At 51.2% G+C, this 13,059-nt stretch overlaps 1 protein-coding gene across 2 annotated transcripts in view; it reads left to right on the top strand.

Annotated features, from left to right (window-relative positions):
• The first annotated feature begins 2,031 nt into the window (after positions 1-2,031).
• TMEM51 (transmembrane protein 51) overlaps positions 2,032-13,059 on the top strand; it is a 40,856-nt gene continuing 29,828 nt past the window's right edge. Inside the window, exon 1 of one of the 2 annotated variants that reach the window (XM_025048582.1) lies at positions 2,032-2,103. The gene's annotated coding sequence lies outside the window, so the exon portion shown is untranslated. Of the gene's footprint in view, positions 2,104-2,478; positions 2,729-13,059 lie in introns of those variants that run through there. The other variant, XM_006914337.3, reaches the window with a different exon arrangement.

The following is a 13,059-nucleotide window of genomic DNA, read 5'->3' as shown; positions in this document are numbered from 1 at the left end:
TGGCAGTTAAATTAAGTCAGGCGCCTCCGTGGGACATGGAGAACCTGAAAAGATTGAGAAAGTAACCACATTGAGAGAGAGGGCACTGAAAGAGACAATGACAAAGAGAAACATGCTCCCTTTGCCAGCTTCTCAGTTTTGCCTGTGGCTCAGCTTTGGCTGAGGATTTGTCCAGCCTCTCCCCAGATTAGCCGGCATAAACCAGCCTAAAAGGAACACTCCGGAGATGGTTTTCTGAGATAGACGGGAACTACCCAGTTGGGTTTGCAGCAGAGCAAGGCGAATCTGCAGCTGGATCCTGGCATGGAAAAGTACTGAGGCTCTCCTTGAAGACAGAAAAAGCTGGAGCAGCTGTCTGAAGTGATCACCCCAAGTCCAGGCCTCTCCAAAGCAGGTCTTACAGAGTGAAATGAAATCCAGATTCTAGTCTTATCTGAGAGCTACGTGACAGCTCCCCATCACTCCTTGGGAGCCTGAAAGATACCCACATTCACTGTCTAGACTTTGAGATGTATATACACAGATCTCAAGTGGGAGCATGTTGTCATAGCTACCTGCCTACACAAAAGGGCTCCCCACTTTTGCTAAAATAATATTATTATTTGGGGCTTTCAGTCATCCAACAAAAGTGTGTTGAGCACCTGCGGGGGGGCAGACAAAGCGGCGGGGGCACAGGGGCCCCTGTCCTCAAGGAGAACAGGAGTCAGACTTGTAAAGAATTACATCCCTGTGCAGAGCGGCACAAAGATAGCTCCTCTTCCTGAGTGGCAGGGAGGGGAAGCAGGGTAGCCTTGTTTCAAGGTTGAGAACATGTGCAGACTGACAAGGAATTATTCTAGAGCGAGAACACAGGCTCTCAAGCAGACCCACTGGAGTCTAACTCCTGACACTCCCCAGCTGTGTGACCTTGGGCAAATGACCTCAGCTCCTTAAGCCTCGGCTTTCTCTTCTGTAAAGTGGGTGTAAGCAATGACTGTCTCCGGGGTTGTTACAAGAATTTAAAGGAACGTGCAAGGGAAGTGTGTGGCAACCCAGTGCTCGGTCCATGGCAGGGATGTGTGGAATGGCAGTTATTGTTATACTCATGGAAACTCGCTCCCGTTTCCCCAATTGCCTTCCCCACCCCCAAATCACAAGACGCCCCAAATTTGCCTTTTCGTGAACACCAGGGTCCTGTTGAACTGTTCCTGAGCAAGAAACAACAGATGGGGAAAAAAAATACCCACCAGGACCACTCTGTAGGTAGACACACGTGGAGACCATGTGTACCCATGAATTCAGCAGTTTGGAAGTGGACTTGATTACCATTCACCAGGGCGTCTGATTTCTGTCCTGGACAGGGTAGATTCCCAGTAGGAGGCGCCTTCTGTCCTCAGCTCACTTCTCCGACACCTGGCCAGCTGCCTACTGACTTTTCTCAGGGTTTGAACTTCAAAGAACTGGACTTTCACGCGGGCAGGGGACCCTCTCTTGGAATTCAAACAGTCTACGATTGAAAGCGGAGGCGGGCTGCATTCTCCCTCTGCTTAGAAGCTAGGTTTTCGGTGGTTTGGCTGAGATCAGCCTATCCAGTTTGAATGCCAGGCCCGCACGGTTCCAGGGCAAACCTCCCGGTAGGGGCCAGAGACAAAGGCGCAGGTAAGAGGCGCCCTCGCCAAGCTCAGGTTCACCCTTCCCCAGAACTAGGCCTCTGGCAGCGGCGCGGGGGCTCTGAGCAAAGGCGGGCCACCAGCCTGCCAACCGGTCGGCGAGAGGACAGCAACCGGTGTTTCTTTGAGAAAGTCTTCCGCAAAGCTAGGAATGGGCCCTCAGCAAGGGAGACACCCGAACCTAGGCGCCCCCATCCGGTGCGCGGGCTCCACTCCCGCAGAGGCCCAGGCGTGCGACCCCAAGGGCGCGCAGGGCACCCGGGAGAGGGTCGGGAGCCGAGCCAAGGACATGAGATGACTCGCTTTTTAAAAACTCTCTTCCCAAACCTCCGCCCATCAATCACCTCTCAGAGCACTAGCCCTGGGCGGTGCAGGGCGGGCCCCAGCACCCCGAACCCATAGAGAGGGAGGCAGCTGCCTCTCCAGAAAGAGCGGGGAGAGGCGGGCGCACCAGGTGAGTGCCAGGTCAGGTAAAGGCGCGGCGGGCGGGCCCGCGGTGCTGAGTCTCTGCACTTGCGCCTAGGGTGGAGTGAGGGGGAATCTCCTAGCTCTACTTAACTCACAAATACCCGGACTCGTGGCCCAAGATTCCCCCCAAAACTCCCACATCCAATTCCGCGGCCCTTGGGGATGGGACGAGGACTTGGGCCCAGCAGCCCCGCGACCCCCGCATTCCCTAGCCTACGCGAGGGAGCGGGCGCCCGCCCTCCGCGCCTTGGTTCCCGCGCCGCGGGCCTCGGGGTGGTGCGGAGGGCTGGGAGGGAGGGTCGACTAGTGGGCGGTGCCTCTCGGGGCTGGAGGCCTCTCCCGGCCGGCGCCGCCCTCTGCCTCTCGCGGTCCCTCCCTCCCGCACGCCGGCGCTCCGAGGCCGAGCTTCCTGCGTCCCCATCCTGGTCTCGCAGCTGGTGGTGCGCCCTCTCCGCCACCGCCTCCCTTCGCCGAGAGACCCTCCCCGCGCCCGGAGCCCTAGCCCCGGGATCCCAGTGTCCCGGAGGAGGCAGCCCCGGGGCAGGCGGGGTCGTGGAGACCCTAGCCCCCGACCGCTGGACGGAGACCGACCTGGACCCGCCGCCGCCCGGGTGAGTGTGCGCCGCCGCGCCTTCGCCCCCGGAGGGGTGACTGTTGGTTTCCCAGGAGGGGGTCGAGGACTGTCTCAGACTGTCCGTCGGTCGGTCCGAGAGCTTCCTGTCCCGGATCTGCCGCCGGCAGGACTCCGTACCCAGACCCACTGGACACCCCTGTCTCCCGGGCATCGTGCTGGGACCTAGTTGGCCTCAGCTGGGGGAAGGCATCCGACCTCCGGGGCCCCCTGTTGGCGGGGACAGGAGCCATCCGCCCGGTGGGTTTCGAACCCTTGACCTCCACAGAGGCACCTGTGCTTAGAGCAGAATTTCCCAGTAGGTCCCTGGAAACCACCCTGGCACTGCGCTCGTGATCTCCCCTCCCCAATCCCTCACTCCTTTCTGGAAGTCGAGGCTTTTTAGCGATTTAGATTCGGATGCACCTATGAGTGTGGTACGTACTAGAAGCAAAGGGGTGAGGAATCAGGCGTGAGCAAAGTTTGACGAAACTCAATTTCTTACATGTAAAATGTGAGTGATAAGCATCTGGTGAGGCGGGGCACTCATACCAGCACATAGCGAGTACGTGGAACCCCAAGCAGATCTACAGCCCGAGTCCTGAGGCAAGGCCTGTGGCCCGCGAGCCCAAGTCTGATGAGGAGGGATGATGGTCAACTTCAGTAAGGAATCCTTCCTGACAAAGAGGCGGGGGAACAGGATACCTGGACGTCCGAACGGCTTCCCCAGCCCCGCCCGGGCACTCTCTGGCCTGCAGCAGCCGTGGGGCCCCTTTGCAGCTCTCGGATGGGCCTGCGTGACCCGGGCCAGGTCCCTCCTCGCAGCGCTGGTGGTGCGGGAGCTGGGAACCTAGGCGCTGCCGGAGTGAGGGGGGCGGGGCAGGGGCGGGGCCGGAGCGGGGTGGGCGGGACCGGCGCCAGCGGGGAGGGCGGCCAGAGAAGAATTGCCCTCTTGGGTGGCTTCTGGCTTTCACTTTGAGGAAGCTTGACTAGTGAAAGGTCAGCTCTGGGACCTGTGAACGGATTTCACACGTTGGAGACTTGTCACAAAGGATCTCGACCTAAGTAGATAGGGCTTGATAGTATTAGGAGGAAGCCCCTTTCCCTCCAGACATCTCCCTCCCCAGCTTACCAGAGGTACCACCCAGAGTGGGGGAAAAAGGCAGAAGAGAGAGGAAGGGGAGGAGGCTGGTGGTGCATCTGTTCCTCACGACCTCCTGAGCTGACAGTGGTTCCATGATTAGGCATCTCACAGGGCCAGGCCTGCCCCAGGAATATCAGGCCAAGGGGCCTCAGAGAGCTCCCAGCCTAGTGAGTAGTAAATGACAAATGTCTCAGAGAGACGATATAGTCAGGCCCCACCACTCGCTGGCCATGTGACCCATAGTGGGCGGTCACTTGGCCTTTCAGAGCCTCATTTCTTCATCCATACAGTGGGATTGATAACCTCCTGGGGTCAGCATTCACACCTAGCATGTAGCCAGTGCTCCGAGAAGTTACGTTACAGGGCTTAGGTGAGAACAGAAAAAAAGAAAAAGCATATAACTCAGGCTGACGCATGCCAAGAAAAGAATGGCGGAATATCAAACGGCGAATGGGAGTCCCTCGGGCGAATGGGGAGGAAGGATGTCTGCAGATGGACCGGCACAAGCAAAGGCATGGAGGTGTGCAGGGCACATGGAGTGCTGGGCAGGGGTACTCAGGTGGTGCCAGATGGGGAAAGCAGAGGGAGTGGAGGGTCTGAAGTGAACTGGACTGAACAGGCAGGGCCAGGTCACTGCAGGTGGGACATCGTCTTGTAGATGTCTCGGAACCATTCAGCCGATGTCCACTGAGTGTCTTTTGTGCTCCAGACACTGTTCTAGGTGCTCCGTATACACCGAACAAGAAAGACAAAGAAAGATACAAATGCCGTTCAAGTTCTTTAAGCAGGGGAGTCATTCGATCCTCGTGGTACCTTAGGAAGATAATTCCGGCTGTGTGGAAGTTGAATAGAAGTTTGGAGAAGGCTGGCCTGGGGTTGGAGACAGTGGGAATGAAAAGCGGGGGCCGGATTGGAGCACCACACAGGAGGCAGAGGTTAACATGTGGCCTTAACATGTGACCACTGGTCAAGGGTAAGATCCGTGGATTGGATGTGAGACCCAAACTGAGCATGTCTCTTACCATAGAGGTAGCGAGTGCCTGAGACCTTGGCTGGCCTGTAGCTGTGGCTTTCAGGCTCTCTGACTCTAGATGTTACAAGGTCCAGGTGTCTATGTGAGGAATGGCAGAGCAGGTGGCAGAGCCAGCAGCCTGTCTCCTGTTAACATTTGCTCTGGGCAGCCTTCTCCTTTGGCGGCTCCTGTTTTACTGGGTCATGGCTCTGGTAAATAAGTGTCCAGCCCCCCTCTGCAGGGCTGGCAGTAACGCCCTCATAATTCTCAGGCCGGAAGAGACTGGAGAGTGACAGGCTTTGGTTCTGGGCTTCTCTTCCCTCAGCTCCAAATTAAGGCAGAATTTGAAGGACTAAGAAGGCTTTTCTCCCGAAGTGCCTGGAAAGTTCCAGAAGCTCAGATGTCTTCTGATGGGAGATGTGGTAAAGAGTCTGCTCTAGCTACTACTGGCTTTTGCTTTCACTTCTGTTGTGCCTGCTCTGAACCTTGGAGGAGTCCTCGCAATCAACAGCTGATAGAATTTCCTTCTCTGTGTTATAAGTCTCCCTTTGCTTGGAGGTGGAGCACACACGGCCTTCCCTTGCCACAGGAGGACCCTGGGAGGTCTCGGGTGTAGGAAACCACTCATTTGACGTAGGAAACTCAGATGAAGGCACTTGCCCAAGGGCACACAGCAAGTCAGCAGCAGAACCAGGGCTGTCACCCAGCCCTCCTGATCCCCCAGCATCCTCTGCATTATCCCAGGAGACCCAGCTACATTTGGGTCAGAGACTTGTTTTAGGCCCGAGATTAGTCCAGGTTTGGTGGCTCTCAACATCTCAGTCTCGCTGGCCACTTCATAGAGTCTTGCTCCTCCCGGGCCTGCACAGGTGGCCCAGCTTCACCTGGTGACGCATTTTCCCTCCCTTCTCCTGGATGGAGCTCTTGATGCACCGCCTGCCTCTCTTGGGAGCTCTGGCTCCCCAGAGAAACAGGTCACTTGTTTGGTTTTCTCTGCTTCGGGCCAGACTGCCCTGCCCCTCCCAGACTGCCCGAGACACAGGCCAGAGGTGGTTCTCTGAGGGTCTCGCTGAGCACTCCCCCTCCCTGTGGCCTCAGGCTGATTCTCAACATCTCCCTCCCCAGAGCCCCAACCTGTATCTCAGAACTGCTGGGGCGGCCCTCGCCTCCTATCCAGTGTTGTTTACTTGGGCTGAGGAGCTGAAAGTCTTATTCTCTCTTGCCCTAGATTTATCAGACCCAGCAGCCCTTAAACCTGAATGCTGGTCCCTTTGGCTCTTAGAAAGTGGAGCCAGAACGGACTTTAGCCATCAGAAAGTCCAATCTGTTTATTGTACAAATGGGAAACTGAGGCCCAGGGAAGGGAAGGGAAGAGGAGGAGAGAGGAGGGGAGGGGAGGGGAGGGAGGGGAGGGGAAGGGAGGGAAGAGAAGCCTGCGATCAGAGCCAAGTCTAGAACCAAGTTTACTGATTCTGCCTTGAATAATTTTGAGGATGATGCTTGGAAAAAGAAAACAAAAACCCAGAGCTCTCTCTCCTCCAGGAGCCCTTCCTCCCTGCACTCCACACTGCCAGGCATTTCGGGGGCCTCCGCAGTGACATGTCCAAAAGGAGTAACTGCCAAGGCCCCTGGAAGACAAGGGCTGCACATCAAGACTATATATCTTGACATTTTCGGTTTCTGTCTGGTCAAGCTGGCATGAACACCGGGAAGTAAGCTAGCGATTAAATTTATTTGCTGCTCCTTAACCATCCTTTATAATGCGGACAGGCTTTTAAAGTTATTTTCATCCCCAGATTACAAAAGAAGTACACGTTCATTGTAGAGAACTTGAAAACACCACGTTATGCTGGCAGCCACTGTTGACGCTGCGATGCTTTATTCAGGTTTTCTGTTTGCTTGCTTGCTTAGTCTGCTATTTCATATCCTGGTGTTCAGTGCATCATCATAACATGTATTTTCCCCATGTGACAGTTTTGCATACCAGCTCCAACCTACCAGTCATCGATGGCTGGAAGGTGTTCAAGAGGCCAGCTTCCTGGTCGGCTCCCTCAGAATACCCCCATGGCCAAAAGCCTGTAACACTGTGCAGATTCACTACCACTGTGGGACTTAGGGGGCCATTCCTCTGCATGGCCATGGGTTCTTGGAAAAGGGCGATGTTTATAAAATCTAAAACAAAACGGATTCTCAGTGAGCCTCCTAGAAATAGAGGAGGTCAGCCATCTGGGTGGCATGGGTGTGACCCAAAGATCATACAGAGGGAGGGAGAAATCTTTGTTTCTCTTGTGTTTTTGCTGTGTTGGTTTTAACCCAGCCAGGTGTTCCCACCCTGCTGTCATCACCCTTTGCTCTAGATCGCCCCGAGATTAGGTATTGGTGCCAAGTACAGGTTCCTAGGAAAAAGAAAACAGTATTTGACTTGCTTGTCTCCCTGCTTCTTGGAGTACAGGTGTTTTAATAGCAAAGATGTGCAGAGAATTTATTTACTCTGGTGATGAGGTGGGTCAGTCCACCTTGGGGACAGTATCTCCTGGCCTCTGTCATCCCCTAACAGGACCCCAGCTTTATTAATGACCTATACATTGTCAATAGGCTAATGTTTGCAGACTGGGTTTTTTTTAATTAGTTAAGTGGTCTTCCAGTGGCTTTTTAAAAGAGAAATAGAAGAAAGTAGACTTGAAAATAGAGTGCATATCCTGTCATGAAAAGTATGCTTTAGTAAAACTTCCATCTGTTTGTGCATGTGGGTCTGCTCCGCGTCGCCAGATAAATATATTTCCGACAGCACCTTGAGCAGGAACCTTGAGCAGCCCTGCTCCGGCCCACTGGCTTTTATTCTGTGATCTCGGAGGACTTAGCGTTCCATGGATGGGTCCCAGAACCAACTCAGGGGTTTGCAGGGACAAGGCTGAGTGGTAGGAGGCAGGGCCAGCCAGAAGGGAACTCTGCTTACAAATGTTCCAGACGTCAGCGGTGCCGAAGATGCTTTTAAAAAGATTCTGAGACTAAAAATAAAACAAAACAGCAAGTTGGAAATCACTGCTAGTCTAACCACCTCAATTCTTAGAAGAAGAAACGGGACAGAAAAGAGAGAGGCCGGGGCCCGTGCCGGGCAGGCGGGCTCTCAGCTCAGGCCCCACGTCATGTGGGTCTCCAGCTGTCGACCTCTGACAGCTCTTCAGACAGACAGAGCTATCGGCCTGAACCACACACTCACCGTGCAGCCTCGGGCCCCTGCAGCCTGCACCAAGAATTCATGTTTATCATCGACTTTCGTGCCAACAGCCCAGTTTATATTGCCCCAGTGCACTAAAATTTAGTTGTTCCATGCCAGCATTTAAAACACATCACAGGGCTGGTAAGCCCATTTTAGCTTGTTTTTTTGTTTGTTTGTTTGTTTTTGACTGTCTTCAGAGCTTCACTAATAGAAGCATCCTGGAGGTGACGGGCCCAAGGTCACCCAGCAAATTCTGGCAGATCCAGGATGAGAACCCACCTCAGTGGGCAGTTGCCCTTTTTTTAAGATTGTGGTCTCATACGATATACAGTTCTAGATGTCTCTGGAAGGTTCTGCTATTCTATTCAAGATGTAAAATTAGGTGGTTCTAATTCCTGGTGAATTTTATGTCTTTGCCACTTTTTTCTCTTTACATCCGGTCTGGGAAAGAGAGAAAGAAAATTTACGTACCCTTTTCCTGTCCTGCGTTTTGCTTTCTCCACACCCACTGGCCGGGCTTGTGTTGGTTAGGGCGTGGCCATGCTTTGTCGATACTGGGTGAGAGAGAGATGATAAAACACAACACGCTCACACTTTCAGACCTCGATTATTACAGCTTCATTAGATGCACTTTGGAGAGTAGCAATTATGTATTGGAGTTTCCTTTGGGTAACTGATTTCAAACAGTGACAGATGCAAATTATACTGTATAGGGAAAGTCATCTTCGACTCTCCACAGACTGTCACTTTAAACAAATGTACTGATACGTGCTGTGTGCCCGTCACTGAGCCTGAGGTGACCTAGAGAGGGCCAGCGCGTGCCCTAGATGGAGTGGATCGTCCTAGGGGGAGACCATCGTGAAGGGGCCATTACAGTACAGCTGCCAGTGACGAGAAGGCCCTGTGGCGTAAAGGAGGAGGTTTACCCCCACTCGGAGAGTCAAGGAAGGATTTCCAGAAAGAGTGACATCTGAGCTGAAATCTGAGGCCAGCAGCAGAAGAGGGGTGCACCTGGCAGAGGCAGCAGACAGCCTGTGCAAAGGCCCAGAGGTATAAAAAAGCTTAATTCACACAGGCAGGGGTGGGAAAACTGTTCATATAATTTCTTCTTAAAAGTCATTTGGGAAGCGAGACTCATTCATTTAACCAATTTTCACTGAGTTCTCTCTACAGGCCCAATATTCTGGGTTTTGAGGGAAAACGGTCCGTAATAGAGACATAGTCCCTGCCTTCATGGAGCTAATGTCTTACTGGGAAGGAGGAGGAGTCAGCAAACAAGTAGTATGACAAACCCATAACCATATCATGCAGCAAGCTAAAATCTTTGCCGCTTCTCCACTTCCTGCAGGATCTAGGCTAGCCTAAGCCCTTAGCTTTCAAAGCCCTGAAGACTGGACTCTTTGTGAGCTGCAGAGAGCTTTGCAAATATTCACCACTATTCCAGGTGGTTCTTTTACGATTTTAACTTTGAGCATCCTTGGAGCATCCGGGCCTCCCTTCCTAGACTTAGGAAGCTGAGAAAGCAGCAAGGCAGAACCCACAGAAGCTCACTCTTCTGCAACTGTAAAAACTACCTGCTAGGGGCTGAATTTGTGCCTCCCCCACCCCCAAGCCTCCTGCAATTGATATGAGGAAGTCCTAACCCCCAATAAGAGGATCGTAGGAAGCGGGATCTTTGGAAGGTATTTTGATTTAGATGAGGTCATGAGAGAGACTATCAGGATGCGTGTGCCCTTAAACGAAGAGGAAGAGAGAAAGATCAAGGGACAGCCATGTGAGGACACAGTGAGGTGTCCCCTACACGCCAGGAAGCTGGCTCTCACCAGACACCGTATCTCTCAGCACCTTGACCTTGGGCTTCCAGCCTCCCGAACCAGGAGAAATAAATGTCTATTGTGTAAGCCCCCCGGTCTATGGTATTTTGTTACAGCAATCTGAACTAAGACACCACCCTCCCAGCATGATTTATGTGTGCGTGTATTTAATTTACAGACAGTAAAATTCACCCTTTTTCATGTACGGTTCTGAATTTTGACAAACACGTACTATTGCGGAACAGCTGTCATTATCAAGATACAGAAAGGTTCCATCAGCCCCCAGAATTCTTCCACGCTGTGCCTTTGTAGCCAACTCCGAACAACCACCGATGTTTGCTGCTCTTAAAAGTTTTTCCTGGGATGCCATGTAAATGGAATCCTACAGTATGAAGCCTTTTGAGTCTGGCTTCCTTCACTCAGCTTAATGCATCTGAGAGTCCTTCATGCTGCGTTTATTCTACGTGCTTCATTTATCCTTCCGCCTGTTGAAGGGCGTTTGGAGTGTTTCTAGTTTTCAGCGACAATGACTCAAGCTGCTGTAAACATCCACCTTCAGGTTTTAGGATGAACATAAGTTTTTCCTTTCTCTTGGGCCGATACCTAGGAGTGGGGTTGTATGGAGAGTATATGTTTATCTTTATATGAAATGGCCAAGCATGGAAAGTTTCATGTTGATGATCCAGGGAGGGGAAGGTGGAAGGGATGGACTCTTGTTGAGAACCTACTGTGCGCCTCACACAGAGCCAAGAGCTTGACACGCATGGCCTCCTGTAACCCTCACCGCGACACAGGAAGTAACAGGCTCACCCCTCCATTCCTCCTGCCGCCCCCGTACAGATGACCCGCAGAAAGGGCAGTTTCATGCAATTGGGCCTAATAAATGCAGAGCTACTCTCTTTGAATGTGTAGGGAGAGGGATATCTGATGGGGGGGTTGTTTAGCCTCCACTATGTGTCTTTTTCTCTAGCATTTACATACCTTTATAACCTCCAGCCTAGCTCAGTCAATTAGCTTGATTGTGTACCCCCTAAACTTCCATAAGAAGGTTTGCCTAATTCCTACCCCCAGCACCATGGCTGTGTAGGAACCTGATGGAATATTAATAATACCCTCCTCTCCAGTTTGGAACTTTAATGAACGTTATTGAACACCAAGTGGAAATAATTTGCCATCTCTCCTTGAGTGACATTTTGCCTTTCCAAGCTGATGTGGGTTCAACCCTTTAGGTAGTAAGGGGTCTTTTTCCTCATCAGTGACCTCCCCTCCCTCATGTCACAGGAATGGAAGTAATAATGATTTGTATATAGTTCTTAACTTAGGTCACTTTTTATTCTCTTCCTTTAATTAGAAAATTAGCTTAGTTGGAACATTTTTTATGCATTAAAAAAAAAAAAACCAGCATAAAAGAACATGCAATGAAAAAAATATTAATTCTCCTTCCACCACAGACCCCTCCCTGCAGGTATTGTTCCCAGAAGTATCCATGCTTCCAGAAATTTTCTATGTAGACAATGATGCTTTTAAATGTTACTTTTAGATATTCTCCTGGTCATCAAGGCAACAAAGTATTACAGTTGTCAGGATCATGAAATCGTCATTTTAAGCTTGTAATAACTCACACGGGGTCTTCAGATTGATTGCTTTAAGGACCCACCAACCACCTGAAGTTTTATCAAACTTCCTATCTCTGGAATTTTCTATGGAGGGTCAGTAGCTTTCATCAGATTCTCAAAGGGATCTCTGCACCCCTGCCCCCCGAAAAGAGGAAAAACCATGTCCGTAAGTATGAGAGAAAAAACTTTTTACAGATAAATGGTAGATAAATGTGTGATTAGCTGAGGGGTACACGTTCCGAATTTATGGATCATCGGTCCTTAGTTCTACGGTTGGAAGCTGATGGAGCCATTGACTGAAGTTTCTTCTCAGCTATGGGGAGCTGTGCCTGGTTGAGCCAACGGGGATGTAGTTAACGGCGTTCTTCACCCTGCATGTTTCTGCTGACTCATCGCGTGTGGGGAAGTGTGTCGTGGCTCTAAAACACATGTGTGCTCTTGCCCCGGATGAAGTTGCCCAGTTACTCACAGAGAGGAGCAGACAAACTTGCTTCCTCCAAGAGGGTTGCAGGTTGAACATATTCAAAAAGAGTTTAGGGGAATTCCTGAGAGCCAGAGATGTATCCGGTTAGTAATGAAAATCATAGATGTTTGGGGAAATATTCTTGATGGGGGTCAGTATCCTTGATGGAATTAGGGGAGAGGGAAATTGCCACGCCTTCCCATCACCCTTGTCATGGCGGTGGCCTTGGCGGAAGCAGATCATAGGCTGGCTAGTGAGAGGGTCTGACCTAAGTTTTTTCTAATATTAATTGAAAATTACATAGCAATTGTGTCAGGCACTTATTCTAAGCATTTTGCATATGTTAACTCATAGATACTCGTAACAGTTCTAAGATTTGGGGAACCCAGGCTACTGTGCAAGAAGCCCCACATCTCAGGGGCTTGAGATGCCCAGGCCACAAGTACAATTTAACATCCTGGTCCTTGCTCCACATAGTCCTTCAGGGACCCAGGCTTCTTACATCACTAGCGCTTGGTTTCCAAGGGCTTGGTGAACTAATAACATCATCCAGGGCTGGTGAGGGGTAGAGCTGGGCTTTGAACTAGGGCAGTCAGACTCCAGAGTCTGGATTCTTTACCACTACACTACAGTGAGAACCAGAGTACTAGCTTTCAACTACATTTATCCCGTAGGTAATCTCAGAACTAGGAAGTGGGGTGATAGCTTGGGATCCTGGAGAACATGTGGTTCTTGGTGCCCAGGAATCAAGCTCTTTTTTTTAAGGAGTGAGATGGGTAAATCTGAGAGACGTTCTAACTTTGTCTTCAGCACATGAAAATGAAAGAAAGCCTTTCCCCCAAAAGTTTGCACCTGAAATAAATGTGTATCGGCTTTATTGCTGCCTAGCACTGTCCTCCACAAATATCATCCCTCCAAAGCTGATTGACATGTTGCTGCTTGTGGTAACGGAGGGGTTTTGCTAAATTTTAGCTCCCTGGTTAAAATGTTTTTCTCCGATTGAAATGTCCTCTCGTGGAAATAACCCCATGTCCAACCTAAAGGCCTGGAAACAGACTCTGGT

The sequence above is a fragment of the Pteropus alecto genome, unplaced genomic scaffold (genome assembly GCF_000325575.1).
Source record: "Pteropus alecto unplaced genomic scaffold, ASM32557v1 scaffold125, whole genome shotgun sequence".
Lineage (NCBI taxonomy): Eukaryota > Metazoa > Chordata > Mammalia > Chiroptera > Pteropodidae > Pteropus > Pteropus alecto.
This window is presented reverse-complemented; position numbering and strand designations above follow the sequence as displayed.